The 13,263-nt window shown below is 40.6% G+C and overlaps 1 long non-coding RNA gene across 1 annotated transcript in view; it reads right to left on the reverse strand.

Annotated features, from left to right (window-relative positions):
* LOC131201068 (uncharacterized) overlaps positions 1 to 13,263 on the reverse strand; it is a 241,419-nt gene that overhangs the window by 9,408 nt on the left and 218,748 nt on the right. The gene's annotated exons all lie outside the window — the stretch shown is intronic.

Below are 13,263 nucleotides of genomic sequence, written 5' to 3' on the forward strand. Positions count from 1 at the left end.
CCTTTTCCCTCCCTCCCTCTTCCTTCCTTCCTTCCTTCCTTCCTTCCTTCCTTCCTTCCTTCCTTCCTTCCTTCCTTCCTTCCTTCCTTCCTTCTTTCTTTCTTTCTTTCTTTCTTTCTTTCTTTCTTTCTTTCTTTCTTTCCTCTCTCTCTCTCTCTCTCTCAAATGAACCCCCTCCCATTTTTTGCCTAGCAGGTTTCAGCTTTTTTACCTTTTAAAAAATGCTTTTAAAAGTAAAAAAAAAAAGGCTCTGACAATCGTGTGGCTCAGCTGGGCATTGCGGGGGGGGCAGGGATTTTTGCTTCCGCTTCTCCGAACCACCCGCCACCATTGCTACCGGATCAGTCAATCCGGTCTGAATCGGGAGCATTTCACCCCTGAGTTGGACTTGAAAAAAGCAAGACAAGAAGAAAATCAACTCATTTGAGCCATGGGGTTGGAAGAGGTTCCTGCGTATTCCTTGGACAGCAAAGGTGACTAACAAGCAAGTACTGGAGAACGTCACACCAAACATGTCACTTGGAGGCAAAATCACGAAACTGTGTCTCACTTATTTTGACCATGTCATGAGGGGGAATTCACTGGAGAAAGCAGTTAGGTTGGGAAGAATCAGTGGTAAAAGGAAACTGGGCCACCAAAGAATAGGGTGACTGGACACCATCAAACTGACGTGAACCAGAGCATAGCACAAATCAAAGAAGTAGCGCAAGACTGGAAGAGTTGGACATGACTGAATGAATAACATCATTATCAACAGGGAAAATATGTAAATATAATATATATAATATCATCTATAATGTTATATATAATCTATCTTTGTCTTCTATCTATCTGTCTGTCTGTCGATATTATCTATCTGTCTGTCTGTCTGTCTGTCTGTCTGCCTGCCTATCTATCTATCTATCTATCTATCTATCTATCTATCTATCTATCTATCTATCTATCTATCTATCTATCTATCTATCTATCTATCTATCTATCTACCTACCTACCTACCTACCTACCTACCTACCTACCTACCTACCTACCTACCTACCTCTTTCTGTCTTGTATCTGTCTGTCTGTTGATATTATCTATCTATCTACAGTATCTATCTCTATCTTCAGTTTCAACTACAATAACACAAGAGCCACCAATAGATTTAAACTTAATGTCAACCGCTCCAGTTTGGATTGCAGAAAATATGATTTCTCTAACAGAATTATCTGTGCTTGGAATGCATTACCTGACTCTGTGGTCTCTTCTCATAAACCCAAAAGCTTTAAACAAAATCTTGACCTCACCCCATTCCAAAGAGGACTCTAAGGGGTGTGCATAAGAGCACAAACGTGCCTACCGTTCCTGTCCTTTTGTTTCTTTCCCTATATATATATATATGCTTATACTTCCTTTTTTCTCCTCATATATTTGTTTATACATTATATAATCTTTTAGTATTATGCTTGTATATATTGTTTTGACAAAATTAAATAAATAAATTAAAATAAATAAAGCTCTCTTTCTGTCTTCTATCTGCCTCTCTGTCTTCTATCTGTCTGTCTGTTGATATTATCTACCTACCTACCTATCTACCTACCTACCTATCTATGTCATCTATTTATCTGTCTGTCTGTCTATATTATCTATCATCTTTCTCTCTCTTTCTGTCTGTCTCTGTCTCTCTTTCTCATCTATCATCCTTATCTATCTATCTATCTATCTATCTATCTATCTATCTATCTATCTATCTATCTATCTATCTATCTATCTATCATCATCTAATAAAAATATATAATGAAATATATTCTAGCAGGGGACCTTGGCTGGTTCCACAAAGTTCTAGCAGTATCTGATTTGGTTCCTCCATGGATGTGAAGCAACTAGGAAATCTCAGAGGTGCAGGTTAGATTAGGATTATATATATATATATATATATATATATATATATATATATATATATATATATATATATATATATATATATATATATATATATATATATATATATATATATATATATATATATATATATATATATAGGTCTTTGGTTGTTCGGGTTTTCTCCGTGTAAAATTGGAAGTGTCTTGGCGACGTTTCGAAGTCTCATTCGTCATCTTCAGGCTTCAACCGTGCTTCTGGGAGCAATGTGTGATCGCAGCTGTTTCTTCCTTTTAACTGCTAGTGGGGTTTGAACTGATTGGGTGGGAGCTTGGCTGTGCTCTGATTGGATGGGGTTTTCTGTGCTCTGATTGGATGGGGGTGTGTCCTGTGTTGGTGGGGGCTTGGTTGTGCTCAGTCTAGTCTGTGCTGCAGGGGGATTTGAGCTGGTGAGCTGCATAGCTGTTGTTTGGCTTTGTGGTCGTGCTACATCTTCATAGTGGGTGTCAGTCTGCTGCATGAATGGATTGGAGGGGTTTGAAATGGCTAATGTTGCAGCTGCGGTCTGGCTTCTGGTCCTTGGTCGTGCTTCATGATCAGTGTGGGTTTGGGTCTGCTTTCTGGGTGGATGTGCGGTGGTGACATCCTGTGTGGGCCTTGTGAGTGTGGGTCTGGTGTCATTCCTCGTGTTAGGGACTCGTTTGTCAATAAGGGCGGGTTTCCAATGGCTGGTAGGCGGGAGGTGTCATCTCGTTTGTTCATGCTGTGTGGGCGTTTTTCTATCTCAATGGCTTCTCTGATTATTCTGTTGTTAAAGTGTTCAGTTTTGGCGATAGTTCTGGTCTTTTTAAAGTCAATATCATGTCCTGTGACTTTAAAGTGTTGGACCAGGGAAGAAGTTGGTTCCTCTTTTTTGAATGAGTTCTTGTGTTCTTCAATGCGTGCACTTATTCTTCTGTTGGTTTGTCCAATGTATGTGGTGGGGCAGGCGGTGCATGGGATTTCATATACTCCTTGATTTTCTAACTCAATTTTGTCTTTGGGGTTTCTTAGGATGGTGGATATTTTTCTGTTTGTGCAGAATGCTGTCTTGATGTTGTGTTTGTGGAGGATCTTGCTGATTCTGTCTGTGGTGCCTTTTATATATGGGAGGAGGGCTGTGCCGTTTTCTTGTTCTCTGTCTTGGATTTTAGTGGGGGGTTCTTTTTGGATTAGCTTGGTAATCTTATTTGTTTGGAATCCATTGGATGTTAGTACGTTAGTGAGAGTGTCCAGTTTGGGTTTTAGGTGTTGTTCATCAGCTAAGCATCATCTCCAGAACAAAATGCTTAGCTGATGAAATAGCTGCGATCACACATTGCTCCCAGAAGCACGAAGCTGAAGCCTGAAGATGACGAATGAGACTTCGTCGAAACGTCGCCAAGACACTTCCAATTTTACACGGGAGAAAACCCGAACAACCAAAGACCTATATATATATATCCCAGAATACTATAGAAAACAACTTACAGTCACCCAGAGCTGAGTATAACTTTATTAAACCTTAGTAGGAGAAGGTCTTTGTAGGAATTAGTGATAATGGATGCGAGATTTGTTGGCTTAAGAGAAACAGCGACGGTCAAAATTCATAGTACAACGCAGTAGCTTTAGTAGAAAAGAAACACTTATTGAAATAAACCTTTCTTCAATTTGGTTTCTCCTCAGCAGTTTGCTTCTTTGCTTCAAAATTAAACTCACTGATCTCAGTGGGGTTTGCCTGGGTCTGAGCTGGCACAGCTTTGAATTATTCATTCTTTCTCCTTTCCTACTTTCCAAAACAGAATTGCTAATGCTCTTTATTCTCATTGGTGTGGCGTAGTGGTTAGAATGCAGTATTGCAAGCTAATTCTTCCGACTGCCAGCAGTTCGATCCTGACCAGCTCAAGGTTGACTCAGCCTTCCATCCTTCCGAGGTGGGTAAAATGAGGACCCAGATGGTTGGGGGAAATAGACTGATTCTGTAAACCACTTAGAGAGGGCTGTAAAGTACTGTGAAGCGGTATATAGGTCTATTGCTATTGCTATTTTGAATTTTTGTATGAATACACACTCACTTACACACCTGTAATCTACCTGTAAAAATCTATGCTATACTTGTAGCCAGAGATGGTTGGTACATCTGATCTCTGGACATTGGTTTATAACACTTTTTTTTTTTTGAAAAAAAAAATTTGGTTTGATCTTCTTTCTCTTTCTGTTTGAGATTTTGGCAAAGAAGAGGACTTGAGTCCAAATAAATGGAATTATTTTGTGGACAAGATAAAGAAATAAACAGTAGACAGGTTCTTTCTCTTCTTTCTTGTTTTCTTTTCCCATTTTTTCCTCTTCATATAATTGAGTACTATATCATTTGAACTATGTTTATAATTGTGCTTTTCTCTCAATGCTAAGTAGCTTTGTGCATGGTGTATATAGAAATGAAACATGTTACCTTCAGGGGTGGGATTCAAATTGTTTTATTACTGATTCTGTGGACATGGCTTGGTGGGCGTGTTGTGGCTTAGCAGGTGTGGCTTCGTGGGCATGGCAGGGGAAGGATACTGCAAAATCCCCATTTCCTCCTGATCAGCTGGGACTCAGGAGGCAGAGAATAGATGGGGGTGGAGCCAGTCCCCATCTGGCAGGGGAAGGATACAGGGTGTGGCAGGGGAAGGATACTGCAAAATCCCCATTTCTTCCCCATTCCTGGGGGAAGGATATTGCAAACTCTCCATTCCCACCCCACTCCAGGGGAAGGATACTGCAAAATCCCCATTCCCTCCCCACTCCTGGGGGAAGGATACTGCAAAATCCCCATTCCCTCCCCACTCCTGGGGGAAGGATATTTCAAAATCTCTATTCCCACCCCACTCCAGGGGAAGGAAAGTACAAAATCCCCATTCCTTCCCCACTCCTGTGAGAAGGATATTGCAAACTCTCCATTCCCACCCCACTCCAGGGGACGGATACTGCAAAATCCCCATTCCTTCCCCACTCCTGGGGGAAGGATATTGCAAACTCTCCATTCCCACCCCACTCCAGGGGAAGGATACTGCAAAATCCCCATTCCCTCCCCACTCCTGGGGGAAGGATATTTCAAAATCTCCATTCCCACCCCACTCCAGGGGAGGGAAAGTGCAAAATCCCCATTCCTTTCCCACTCCTGGGGGAAGGTTACTGCATAATCCCCATTCCCTCCCCACCCCACTAACCTGCTTTCCAGCTCCATTCTCCTGTGTAGGGCAACAAAAGAAGACCCAGCTGATCAGCTGAGACTCAATCAGCTGAGACTTGATTAGCTGAGACTTGATTAGCTGAGACTCGGAAGGCAGCAAATAGATCAGGGGCGGGGCCAGCCAGAGGTGATATTTGCCATTTTCTGCTACCAGTTCACCAGAACTAGTCAGAACCAGCTGAATACTACCTCTGGTTAGCCTAACTATCAAAGCTAATGTTCATTGTGGTTTTCAAGATCTTCAACATGTTACCTCTATACCAGGGGTCTCCAACCTTGGTCACTTTAAGACTTGTGGACTTCAACTCCCAGAGTTCCTCAGCCAGCTTTGCTGGCTGAGGGACTCTGGGAGTTGAAGTCCACAAGTCTTAAAGTGACCAAGGTTGGAGACCCCTGCTCTATACCATCCAGAAAACAAAGCTTTATGCCAGCACCTCTTCTTCTGAACAGTTATATGTATATATTTTAATTCCTCCAAGTCTTGTGAAGGCTACAATTCTCCCCTATCTGCTTATTTATTGATAGACCTGTTTTGGGTCTACTGTATACAGACAATAAAGTTGTTCGGTCTACATGCCAAATAGATTTGAGGAAAATCTCTGGGTTGCTTCTGTTTAATATAAGGGAATTGTCCTTGTGGTTAACCAAAATCAAATTCAAGTAGTGATGTGTTCTTAAATAAGTTTTTTTAAAAATAAATAAATAAATCATAGCTCCTGAAACATGGATGGGATCACTACCAGTTGGGTTTCAAACGTCTTGGATTTTCCCCCAGACTCGGTTTCCTTGGGAATGAAAATAAATGGATGTGGATGTAGATGATATAGATGTAGCTATGGATATAGATATAGATTTATAGTAAATATAGCGGTAACTACGGATATAGATGTAGATGTGATGTGATTTGGTATACATGTACAGTAGATGTAAATGTAGATGTAGATAGATTTAGATATAAATGTAGATGCGGAAATGGATATGAATATAGATGGACTTGTAGGTATAGATGTACAGTAGATGTAAATATAGATATGGATGCAGATATTGATGGAGATGTATAGTACTGTAGATATAGAAGTAGGTATGGATATAGATGTAGGTGTAGGCATAGATATGTATATAGATGTAGATGTAGATATGGATATGGATATAGATATATATGTAGAAGTAGGTATAGATATGGATGTAGATATAGATCTATAGTAGATGTAAATGTAAATATGAATGTAGATATAGATACATACCTGCAGATATTGACGTAGATGGAGATATAGATGGAGATATGGATACGGATATAGATGTATCGTGGATGTAGATGTACAGTAGATATGGGTTGTCCCTACAAAGGCCTAACATTTTCCAAATGCAATTTTGCACCTATCATGTCCTTGGCTCTCCTACTTTCATAGAAAGAAAGATTCTGCCAAAGTTTCCTGCCTAAGAAAGAGCAGGGTAGTTCCCAAAATCTTTCCTCATTTAGAATCATTTTCCAGGTTCCTAAGATTGGAACTCTTTCAGTTCCTTAACTTTGGGTCTTTCTTTTGGAACCGATGAGGAGGCTGATCCCTTAATTGTCAATTAAGCAATGCCTGGCCAGTGGTGGGATTCAAATAATTTAACAGCTGGTTCTGTGCCCTAATGACCGGCTGGGTGGGCGTGGACATGGTGGGCGTGGCCAGGGGATTTGACAGGCAGCACTCAGCCTCCTGCACCCCCCTGGGAGCAAAAACCAGCCATGGAGGGAACGCACCGTACCCTCGCATCCCATTTTGGGCTAAGGAGGCCTCCCTGAAGCCTCCTGGGAGAGAAAATGGGCCATGGGGGGCATGCTGCCGTTTTGGGCCTGCGCTTACCTGGAAGTCAAAATGGTGTATATGTTTCAAGTTTCAGTTTCAACTGCAATAATACAAAAGCTACCAATAGATTTAAACTTAATGTCAACCGCTCCAATTTGGATTGGCGAAAATATGACTTCTGTAACAGAATTATCTGTGCTTGGAATGCATTACCTGACTCTGTGGTCTCTTCTCATAACCCCAAAAGCTTTAACCAAAATCTATCCACTGTTGACCTCACCCCATTCCTAAGAGGACTTTAAGGGGGCGTGCATAAGAGCACAAACGTGCCTACCGTTCCTGTCGTATTGTTCTTTTCCTATATATATATATATTTCCTTGTTTCTCCCCATATATATGTTTATATATTATATAATCTTTTTGTGTGATGCTTGTGTATATTGTTATGACAAAATTAAATAAATAAAAATAAATAAATAAAAAATAAAAATAAAATATGGGGACTCCTGGAAGGGGTGGGGCAGGAAAGGGCAGAGTCAGCCAGCAATTTAACTACCAGTTCGCCCGAACTGGTCCAAACCGGCTGAATCCCACCACTGCGCCCAGCTCATTCAAATGAGAATTTCGTCTCCAGTTCTAACTATGCAGTTACAGCTTTTCGTGTACTCAGTAGCAAGAGCGTCCCAATAGTTGTCAGGATATATAGGAGAAAGACCTGGATCTTCATTTATGGCATGCAGGTTTGTAAATGTTGCTTTGGGGTCCTTTTCAAAAATTGTTCAATCCAAATTCCTGTTGGGTGTGCTTCATTGTGTATCCAACTTTCTGTCAAGTTTGAAATCCAGCCAGATTTCCTCTGAAATTCCCATGCATCACTACAGCTTATTGTACAGTATTGACTTAAACTAATTATTTTGCAGCCAAGAAAACAAACAAATGGATCATGAAACAGATCAACTCAGAGTTTCCCATTTGAGACACAAATGATCTGGCTCAAATGATCAGACTTTCTTTCTTTCTTTCTTTCTTTCTTTCTTTCTTTCTTTCTTTCTTTCTTTCGAGAGATCTATAACATTGCAAACAGTGATCATTCCTTTCCCTTCTTTCCTTCCACTTTTTTACACTTTCATAGATTGCTCCAAGCGTGTCTGATAATTAAATCTTTCCATTAACATAAAAGTTGCAAGTCTGAAATTGCATTTCTCTCCCTGTCTCGTTTACAGTCACATACGTACATGTGCACACACACACAAATTGCACACATGTTGAACAACCACACAAATCTACCTGTACCTATTAAGAAGATGAAATGAAGGATCATGCGGTTTTGGGGACAGAATGCTGGTTTTGACCATTAAACTAATTGGATTTTCTTTGACTGTCTAATCCTGGCTAATTTAAAGATCATCACACACTTCCAGTGCAACCTACTCCTCTAAAAATTATAAGGATAAAATGAGTAATTTCATCATGTATGTCAAACTGAGCTCATGTTTTCTAAAAGCCAGGCAGAAAGAAATCATTGGGAATAGTTGTTTCTTTGATAAAATTTCATGAATTGCACACATTATATCACTCACAGTGAACAAAATGCTTCCCCAGAGTCTGCAAAATGTAATAATGCCTGACTCCTTTTTTTTTTTTCGTATGAATTTAAGTAAGAAACATGCTTAATATTGATGAATTTTAAGCTAAGCCAATGAGGCAGTTCTTGAATTCTTACATTAACTGAAGTGCTTAATTTCCAGTCCAACCCCGGTACCTGGAGGAATCTGTCTATCTAGACCCGTGCCAGTCCGGCTTCAGGCCTGGGTACAGCACAGTGACGGCCTTGGTTGTGTTGGTTGATGATCTCTGGAGGGCACAGGACAGGAGTTGTTCCTCTGTTCTTGTCCTGTTAGATTTGTCAGCGGCTTTCGATACCATCGACCATGGTATCTTGCTGCGACGGTTGGAGGGTTTGGGAGTGGGGGGCACTGTTTTTCGGTGGTTCTCCTCCTACCTCTCTGACCGCTCGCAGAAGATGTTGTTGGGGGGGCAGAGGTCGACCGCTAGGCAACTCACGTGTTGGGTGCCACAGGGGTCGATTCTCTCGCCCCTCCTGTTCAACATCTATATGAAGCCGCTGGGGGAGATCATCCGTGGTTTTGGGGTGAGTTGTCAACTGTACGCTGATGATACTCAGCTGTACATTTCCACCCCGAACCACCCCAACGAAGCCGTTGATGTGATGATCCGGTGTCTTGAGGCCGTTCGGGTCTGGATGGGGATGAACAGATTCCAACTCAACCCATCTAAGACGGAGTAGCTGTGGATACCAGCGTCCCGGCACAGTCAGCTAATTCCATCGCTGACTGTGGGGGGCGAATCGTTGGCCCCCAAGGAATCGGTGCGCAATCTAGCCGTTCTCCTGGATGCATGGCTGTCTTTAGAAGATCACTTGACGGCCGTCACCAGGGGAGCTTTTTATCAGGTTAGCCTGATTCGCCAGTTGCGCCCCTTCCTTGATCGGGACTCCCTATGCACAGTCACTCATGCCCTCGTTACTTCCCGCCTGGATTACTGCAATGCTCTCTACATGGGGCTCCCCTTGAAGAGCACCAGGAGGCTCCAGCTGGTGCAGAATGCGGCCGCGCAGGGGATAGAGGGAGCGTCACGTAGCTCCCATGTAACACCTCTCCTGCGTAGGCTGCATTGGTTACCGGTGGTCTTCCGGGTGCGATTCAAGGTCCTGGTTATCACCTTTAAACCGCTCCATGGCATTGGACCGGGATACTTACGGGACCGCCTGCTGCCGCCAACAGCCTCCCACCGTCCAGTGCGCTCTCACAGAGAAGGCCTCCTTAGGGTGCCGTCGGCCAGACAATGTTGGTTGGCGGCCCCCAGGGGAAGAGCGTTCTCTGTGGGGGCTCCGGCCCTGTGGAACCCGTGGGTCTACGTCTTCTCCCTGATCTTCAGACCTTTAAACGCAAGCTCAAAACTTTCTTTTTTCATCAAGCAGGGCTGGCCTAACGTTTTTTATTGAGGGTTTTTAGTGGGGCTTTTAGAATTTTTAGAATTTTACATCCCTATTTAAATTATTTAGTGCATTGAATCAGTTTTTTAACCAATTTTGTATTTTAACTTTTTCTATATCTATGTTTTATTTATGATGTACACCGCCCTGAGTCCTCGGAGAAGGGCGGTATAAAAATTTGAATAATAAATAAATAAATAAATAAACCCAAATTCTTTCCCAATGATTCCACTCCCCCCAAACATTTAAATTTTGACAAGACCTAAAGAAAAGGCCTGTGAAAGATATTACTATCCTGGGACAATTGCTGTTGTCATAATGTTATATGTGATCTGGACTTCTGCGAAGAGCTAACAGAACATAACACAAACCTAGATAGCTAACAGCCATGGAAAAGCAAATGAGATGCATGTGTCCCTGAACGTGCATAGATAATTTTGAGATTCTATCATCTATCTAACTATCGTCTATTTACCTACTGTGTTTCCTCGAAAATGAGACCTCCCCAGATAATAAGCCTAATGAAGCTTTGGAGCGTGTGCGCTAAAATAAGCCCCTCTTGAAAATAAGCCCTCCCCAAAAATAAGCCCTCCCCAAAAATAAGCCCTCCTCAAAAATATTTAAACACAGGCACAGCCAGTCCCCGCCATTTCCTCTGGTTAGGGAGACAGAGGTGGAAATTGGGCAAGATGACAAGAGGAGCCCTATCTTGCTCCATGCGCCCCAAAATAATAAGATTTCCCTGAAAATAAGGCCAAGCGCTTATTTCGGGGTTCAAGAAATATAAGACAGGGTCTTATTTTCAGGGAAACACGATATCTATCTATCTATCTATCTATCTATCTATCTATCTATCTATCTATCTATCTATCAATCATCTGTCATTATCAATCAATCAGTCATTTATCTATAATCTATCAATCATCTATCATTATCAATCAATCATCTATCACTATCAATCAATCAGTCAGTCAGTCAGTCAATCATTATCTATATAATCTATCTATCAATCATTATCAATCAATCAATCAATCAATCAGTCAGTCAATCATCTATCTATCTAACTATCTATCTATCTATCTCTATTTATAATCTATCAATCATCTATCATTGTCAATCAATTATCTAGCTATCTATAATTTATCAATCATCTATCATTATCGATCAATCATCTATGTATCAATCAGTCAGTCAGTCATTTAATCAGTCATTTTATCTATAATCTATCAATCATCTATCATTATCAATCAATCATCTATCACTATCAATCAATCAGTCAGTCAGTCAGTCAATCATTATCTATATAATCTATCTATCAATCATTATCAATCAATCAATCAGTCAGTCAATCATCTATCTATCTAACTATCTATCTATCTATCTCTATTTATAATCTATCAATCATCTATCATTGTCAATCAATTATCTAGCTATCTATAATTTATCAATCATCTATCATTATCAATCAATCATCTATGTATCAATCAATCAATCAATCAATCAGTCAGTCAGTCATTTAATCAATCATCTATCTATCTATCTATCTATCTATCTATCTATCTATCTATCTATCTATCTATCTATCAGAACAATTACTCATAAAAACAGAATAATTAACCAGTGGAACTGCCTTCAGAAGTTGTGGGTGCTCCATTACTGGAGGCTTTTAAGAAGAGACTGGACAGCCTTTTATCTGAAATATTATAGGATCTCCTATTTAATCAGGAGGCTGGACTAGAAGTCTCCAAGGTCCCTTCCAACTCTGGTATTCTGTTATCTCTCTGTCTCTGTCTATCCCCCCACCCCCTCTTTGTTTCTTTCTCTTGTCTGTCTGATTTTCAGCAGCATGCACAAAACCACTGGCCAGATGCACGAAAAGCTTTTTTTCCCTTCAGCATTGTTCTCCTGACACTTTCTTCAGCTTGCTTGCATCACCAAGTTATTTTTATATATTGATTCGGGGGGAGTGGGGGAAGAGAGCGCATTGATTGCTTGTTTCAGTTCAATCCAGTGCAGCTGGATCTAGCAATTTAACTCTGTTAAGGCGGAGATGGGCAAACTCCCACTGTGACAGGCAGCCTCTGATTAACATCAAATACTCCCAACCCTTAATGGCATTCAAGACCCAACCTCCTCTGTTATTAGGCAGCCAAGGCTCAGGAAACACAGAGATATAAATCCAATTCCTCTTTTGACCTCCCCTGGTGAAATACGCCACAATCTACAGCGGAGGTTTAAGGGCGGCCATTGTTGAGAGTGATTCCTTAATGCAGTTTGTTGAACCTCCCTCTGCGGATCTCTCTCTTTTGTCGATGGTCATGGAAATGGCTGAGGAGAAGCTGCAAAGAATCTGACTTCCTTCCTTAACAGAACACAGCTGGTGGCACTAGAGGAGATACACTCGTCTGGCCTTCCTGCCAAGAATGTTTTACTAGAAGAGTACTCAAATCTTCTGCTCGAAATAAAATTCCCTATACCACCAGGCTTGAAATCTTAAGTCTAGAAAGCCTCGAATTACATCGTCTATGTTCCGACCTATGCTTAGTTCATAAGATTTTTTACCGAAACATTCTACCTGTAAATGAGTACTTTAATTTTAATCATAATAACACAAAGGCTATCAATAGATTTAAACTCAATGTAATTCGCTCTAATCTTGATTATAGGAAATATGACCTCTGCAATAGAGTCGTAAATATCTGGAACCCTCTACCTGATCCTTTTGTTAGTCTCTCTAACCCCCATAACTTTTACCTTAAACTGTCTACTGTGGACCTTTCATGTTTCTTAAGAGGTCCCTAAAGGGGCATGCATAAATACAACAGTGTGCCTACCATCCCTGTCCTACTATCCCCATTTATATGTAATCATTCTATGTGTTTATGGCTAGGTTTTGCCTATTTATATCATTTTATTTGTGCCAATTTTTTTCATGTGCCCATGTCTATGTCTATACTATTACTTGTTTCCTTATACTTCTTGAATAATAATAATAATAATATAATAATAATAATAATAATAATAATGATGATGATGATGATGATGATGATGATGATGATGTTTAATACTCGCTGCTCAAGGACAAGCACTACAAACTAATGCCATGAAAGCAAAGATACAAAAATCCACTGACAATCCAAACTGCCAACTTTGCAACAACAAAGTTGAAAATGTTTCATATTTAATATGTGAATGCAGAAAAATTGCACAAACAAAGCTAGACACAACTGAGTTGCTAAATTAATCCACTGGTCATTTTGTAAAAAAATACGACTTGCCTATATCCAAAAAGTCATGGGAACATAAGATGGAAAAGGTTATAGAAAATGAGAAGGTGAAG

The sequence above is a fragment of the Ahaetulla prasina genome, chromosome 6, assembly GCF_028640845.1.
Source record: "Ahaetulla prasina isolate Xishuangbanna chromosome 6, ASM2864084v1, whole genome shotgun sequence".
Taxonomy (NCBI): Eukaryota; Metazoa; Chordata; class Lepidosauria; order Squamata; family Colubridae; genus Ahaetulla; species Ahaetulla prasina.